This window comes from Elephas maximus, chromosome 2 (genome assembly GCF_024166365.1).
Source record: "Elephas maximus indicus isolate mEleMax1 chromosome 2, mEleMax1 primary haplotype, whole genome shotgun sequence".
In the NCBI taxonomy this organism is placed as follows: domain Eukaryota; kingdom Metazoa; phylum Chordata; class Mammalia; order Proboscidea; family Elephantidae; genus Elephas; species Elephas maximus.
In genome coordinates this window covers 198302668-198309305 of record NC_064820.1, presented here as the reverse complement: position 1 = coordinate 198309305, position 6638 = coordinate 198302668, and positions in this window count along the sequence as shown.

The following is a 6638-nucleotide window of genomic DNA, read 5'->3' as shown; positions in this document are numbered from 1 at the left end:
ACCGTGATGTTGTCCCATTTGACCCTTATCCCATGTTAAATGTGAAGAAACTGAAGCACCAGCCAACCAACCAAGCAACTGATGTCCACCTGGCATCAACTCATGGAGACCCCACGTGTATCAAAGTAGAACGGTGCTCCATAGAGTTTGCAATGGCTGAATTTTGGGAAGTAGATTGCCAGGCCTTTCTTCTGAGGTTTCTCTGGGTTGACTTGAACCTCCAACCTTCTGGTTAGGAGCTGTAAGGAAAAACATAGATTGAAAATAAGAGGTTTTATGAGGGAGCAGGAGAGCAGTGGGATGCAGACCTCAAATTCTCATAAAAAGACCAGACTAAATGGTCTGACTGAAACTAGAAGGACCCGGGAGGTCATGGTCCCCAGGCCTTCTGTTAGCCCAAGACAGGAACCATTCCCAAAGCCAACTCTTCAGACAGGGATTGGACTGGACTATGGGATAGAAAATGATACTGGTGAAGAGTGAGCTTCTTGGATCAAGTAGACACACGAGACTACATGGGCAGTTCCTGTCTGGAGGGGAGATGAGAGGGCAGAGGTGGTCAGAAGCTGGCTGAATGGACAGGAAAAGAGGGTGGAAGGAAGGAGTGTGCTGCCTTGTTGGTGATTTAGGAAATAATATTGGAATCATTATTCCCTGTCTTTGAGCGTAGAGAATGTGACCTAGCTGGAGTTGGGCTCACAAGAGCTCACAAGGACTCACAAGGACACATCAATTGGGCCCTGAGATAAAGACAATAGATAGAATAATCTTGGAAGATATCTTTTAGGGAAACTTTCACATAAGCCAGAACACAAAAGACTTTCCACTCATCTTTTTCTATTAAGTGAATAGAAATTTGTTGGACCAATGAAGACCCTCCTGTCTGAGAGTTACTGAAACCTGTACCAATGATTGTTGAGAAGGACAATTCAAAATGTAAGATCACAGTTTCTAGCCAATCTGTGAAAAGGTGAAGCTTTCAATGATTTTGCCCATTTGTAATGTTAGTACATGCTGATGATTCTGTAGCCTTCCTGGGACTCCACAGACATGGCTGTGGCAGCATGCTTGTCCGTTTTCCCATTCTTGTTTATTCAGTAACGTTTCTTGGACTCGGGCAGACATGGCTGTGAAACGTGCTTGTCCGTTTTCCCAGTCTTGCTTACACGGCAATATTTCCTTGGACTTGGGCAGACATTAGCTCTGGCAGCATGATTGTCCGCTTCTCAACTTTTGTCTTTTTGAATATATGCTGAATAAAACTTTGTTTCTGCTTTACTAAATTTTGTGATGTTTTTTCCCCTACGACACTGGGGGGAGAGCAACTAGGAGTATATAGCAAGGTGTATATAAGTTTTTGAATGAGAGACTGACTTGATTTGTAAACTTTCACTTAAAGCACAATAAAAATTTTTAAAAAAAAAGAAGAGGTTTTAAATCTCACTCTTGAAAATAAGGTAAGAGGCTCCTCTCTTCCCCTGTTCTTTCAGAATCCACTTTCGATAACTTGTAACTGTAAATTTTTTGTCTCTCTCTCTGAAAAGTATGTAAATCAAGGATGTTTCCTCAAGTGCTTGGGAGCCATTGTCTTTTGAAATGTAAACATCAAGGAAGGTTACCCCTACCTTCCAGTTTCCTGTAAGAGGCTTAGCATAACTTCAGGTATCTGAAAGATACTAGGAAATTAGTAATATTATCTTGAAAACATGTAATGGGTTTTATCTGTTGCTATAAAAAATATATATACATAAAGGATAAAATCCCTGTCTTGCAATCTCTCTAGCAGATTACCTGTGATGCATCACATACTAGTTTACAGTTTATTCAAGAATAAAACTTTGCTTTCTTTTCTGTTTTTGTGAAGAGGTTTTCTGGTTTGGGAGTATGCAGATTTCATTTTATAGTAACTTTTCCCCAACACGGCCAACTTATTAACTGGGGACAGTTAAAAAGTTCTAAACTATACACCTGATACTCAAATAAATCCTGGTCCATTTGACTCCTGATTTAGGAGCTAATATTGGAGCCATTATTTCCTGTCCTTGAGCACAGAGAATGTGACCCAGCTATAGCTGGGCTCACAGGAACACATCAGCTGGGCCCTGAGGTATAAAGACAATAGCTAGGGCAATCTTGGAAAATATCTTGTAGGGAAACGTCCACATAAATCATAAACAGGGCACAAAAGACCCACATATTTTCCATTCTTATCTTTTTCTATTAGCATTTAGTGAATAGAAGATTTGTTGGACCAATGAAGACCCTCCTGACTGTTCTTACTGAAACCTGTACCAATGATTATTAAGAAAGACAATTCAAAGTGATTTAACAGTTTCTAGCCAATCTGTGAAAATGGGAAGCTTTCAACTATTTTACCCATTAGTAATATTAATATGGAAACCCTGGTGGTGTAGTGGTTAAGTGCTATGGCTGCTAACCAAAAGGTCCGCAGTTCGAATTCACCAGGTGCTCCTTGGAAACTCTACAGGGCAGTTCTACTCTGTCCTATAGGGTTGCTATGAGTTGGAATCGACTCGATGGCAGTGGGTCTGAGTTTTGATAATGTTGATATATACCAATGATTCTGTAATGTTCCTTGGACTCAGACAGACGTGAATCTAGCAGCATGCCTGTCCATTTCCCACTTTTGCCTCTTTGAATACATGCTGAATAAAACCTTTCTTTTTGCCTTACTAAACTCTGTGGTGTTATTACCCTAGAATACTCCTAAACCCGTGCTCTCTCTACCATATGCTTTCCATAGGCTTGGCTTAAATTGGTAAAGGATCTAAGCCCCATTAGGTATTAAAAATAATATAAAGAACAAACAAACCACTACAGTTAGCAAAGCAGCTTAGTACTGTTGTAGGGGGAAAAAAATCACAAAGTTTAGTAAAGCAGAAAGAAAGTTTTATTTGGCATATATTCAAAAAGACAAAAGTGGGAAGCGGACAAGCATGTTTCTAGAGCCATGTCTGGCCAAGTCCAAGGAAATATTACTGAATAAGCAAGAATGGGAAAATGAACAAGCATGCTGCCACAGCCATGTCTCCCCGAGTCCAGAGAATATTACAGAATAGCCAAGAACGGGAAAATGGACAAGCACGTTGTGACAGCCGTGCCTGTCCGAGTCCAAGTGAGGTTACAGAGTCATCAGTATATACTAACATTTCAAATGGGCAAAACCATTGAAAGCTTCATCTTTTCACAGATTGGCTAGAAGCTGTGATCCTACATTTTTAATTGCCTCTCTTAACAATCATTGGTACAGGTTTCAGTAACTCACAGTCAGGAGGGTCTTCATTGGTCCAACAAATTTCTATTCACTGAATGTTAATAGAAAAAGACAAGAGGAGAAAGTCTTCTGTGTTCTGGTTTGCACGAAAGGTTCCCTAAAAGATAGTTTCCGAGATTATTTTACTGTCTTTATACCTCAGGGCCCAGTTGATGAGTCCTTGTGAGCCCTTGTGAGCCCAGCTCCAGCTGGGTCACATTCTCTATGCTCAAGGACAGGAAATAATGACTCCAATATTATTTCCTAAATCAGTGCTAGAGAAAAAATAGAAAGACTGGGAATAGACCCCTGTACATTTTAGAATCTAATGTACAATAGAGGCATTTTACGTAAGTGGATAGAAAAAGACAAAGAATTCAAGAAATGGCACCAGGACCATCGATCGGCTAGTCATCTGGAAAAGAGGAAAGCTGGAGCCCTGCTTGCTCCGAACACAGATGATCAAAAGTAAAAGCACCAGAAGAAAACATAGAAGAGACTTACACGATAACAGGGTAAACAAAAACAAACCAGTTGCCAGTGAGTCAGCTCCAACTCACGGCAATGCCAGAAGTAGTTCTTTTCAAACATGGCACAAAACTTGGAAGCCATAGATTGATACATTTAACTACCTAAACATAACTTTGCTATAACAGTCAAAAGACAAATGACAAACTGGTTAAAAGCTTCTGTCTATATTTGCCACACATAAATCATATAGAGCACAAATTTCCCGAAAAATACAAAAAGCTTTTCTAAAGCTATGAGTCAACTCTATAGAAAAATTGGACAAAAATTTGAACAGGTAGTTCACACAAAATAAATACAAATGACCTGTGAAATTATGATATATTCAGCCTCCCACAGAATTAAAGAAATGGAAATTAAAGATACCATTTACTCCCTCCACAGCCACCGGCCAAAAAAGATGGCTAAAATGCTCTATTGGCAGCAATTAGCACATGAAAAGATGCTCAAAGTCTTTAGTCATTTGAGAAATGCAAATCAAACCCACAATGAGATGCCATTTCACTTCCACTATTGTTGTTGTTAGGTCCCAGTCCAGTCGGTTCCAACTCATAGAAGGAAACACTGCCTGGTCCTGTGCCATTCTCACAATCGTTATTATGCTTCAGCCCATCATTGCAGCCACTGCGTCAATCCATCTCATTGCAGGTCTTCTTTTTTGCTGACCCTCTACTTTACCAAGCATGATAGGGACTGGCCCCTCCTGATAACATGTCCAAAGTATGTGAGAAAAAGTCTTGCCATCCCTGCTTCTAAGGGGTATTCTGGCTGTACTTCTTCCATGCTTGATTTCTTCATTCTTCTGGCAGTCCACAGTATATTCAATGTTCTTCACCAACACCATAATTCAAAGCTGTCAATTCTTCTTCAGTCTTCCTTATTCATTGTCTAACTTTCACATGCATGAGGCAATTGAAAATACCATGGTTTGGGTCAGGCACATCTTAGTCCTCAAAGTGACATCTTTGCTTTTTAACACCCTAAAGAGGTCTTTTGCAGCAGATTTGCCCAATGCAACGTGTTGTTTGATTTCTCGACTGCTACCTTCACGGGTGTTGATTGCGGATCCAAGTAAAATGAAATCCTTGACAACTTCAATATTTTCTCCATTTATCATGAGGTGGCTTACTGGTCCAGTTGTGATGATTTTTGTTTTCTTTGTATTGAAGTACAATGCATACTGAAGGCTGTAGTCTTTGACCTTCATCAGTAAGTGCTTCATGTTGATGAGAATGTGGAGAAATTGAAATCCTCCTCCATTGCTAATGGGAATGTAAAATGGTGCAGCTGCTGTGGAAAACAGACGGCTCCTCAAAAAGTCAAATATGGAATTACCATATGACCCAGCAATTTCACTCCTAGGTATATACTCAAGAGAATTGAAAGCAGGGACCCAAACACATGCAAGTATACCAAAACTCATTGCAGTACTATTGATAATAGCCAAAAGGTAGAAACAACCCAAGTGCCCAAAATCTGACAAATGGATAAAAAAAATTGTGGTATATCTATACCATGTAATAGAACATTATTTAGCCATAAAGAAATGAAGTTCTGATATATGCCAAGACATGAATGAAGCTTGAAAATATCATGCTAAGTGAAATAAGCCTGACACAAAAGGACAAATACTGTATGATCCCACTTATATAAAACATCTAGAATAGGCAAATGCATAGAGACAAAGCTTATTTATTAGTGGTTACTAGGGACTGGGGGGAAGAGGGAATGAATTATTACTGAAGGAATTCTGTGCTTCTGTTTGAGGTAATGTACAACATTTGAAAATTGACAGTGGTGATGGTAGTAAGACAGAGGTCCCCAGGCTGCAGACAATTCCACTGCCTCAAGCAGCTTTCTTGGCATGCCCCGTAGCTTTACACTAGAATCCTGGTTCCTTTGCTTGGTATGCTCCTTAACTTTACATTAAAATCCTGGTTTTCCTCTCCTTATCTGTTGACCTAAAACTAGAGGAAATTGGTGGAAACTGGTTGAGGTGCCATGTTGACATTCAGGATACATTTTTAGACCTTATACACAGTAACTTCCCTGCCTCTGGGTGTAGTTTAGCAGCCATTTTCTAAACATGAGATGCATGAAGTTATATGCAAACCTCATTGTGCCTTCACAGTTCGATTAAGAATGTTGTTGATATAATCCGTATGAACTTCCTACTTGTAAACCCATCCCCCTAACCCTCATTGAGCAATCTTGGTGGCAGCAGCCCCGACTGTCTCCTTTCCTTGTGCAACGAAATAAAGGCTCTTTTCTACTCTCCCACCTCAGTCTCTCATTTATTGGCTGAGACGAGTCACGCAGAGCAGAACCTGGGGTTTCCACCTGGCAACAGTAGCACAGCATGGCGAATGTAATTAATATTACTGACTTGTACACTTAAAAACAGTTAAAATGGCAAGCTTTTTTAATATACATTTCACCACAATAAAATTAAGAAACAAAACCAGTATTGGCAAGTGTTTAAGAGATACATTATTAGATTTTGTAATAGTTTTGGCACAGATGTAGAGAAATTGGAACCCTTATATGTTGCTGGTGGGAATGTAAAATGATGCAGCCACTGTGGAAAACAGTCTGGCAATTCTCAAAAAGTTAGACATCAATATACCATTTGACCCAGCAATTCCACTCCTAGAGAAATGAAAGCATATGTCCACATAGAAACTTGACCATGAGAGTTCATAACAATACTACTCACAATAGCCAAAAGATGAAACAACTCAAATGTCCACCAACTGGTGAATGGATAAAATCTGGTATATCCATACAATGGGATAATATTTGGCCATAAAAAGGAATGTAGTTCTGACACATGCTG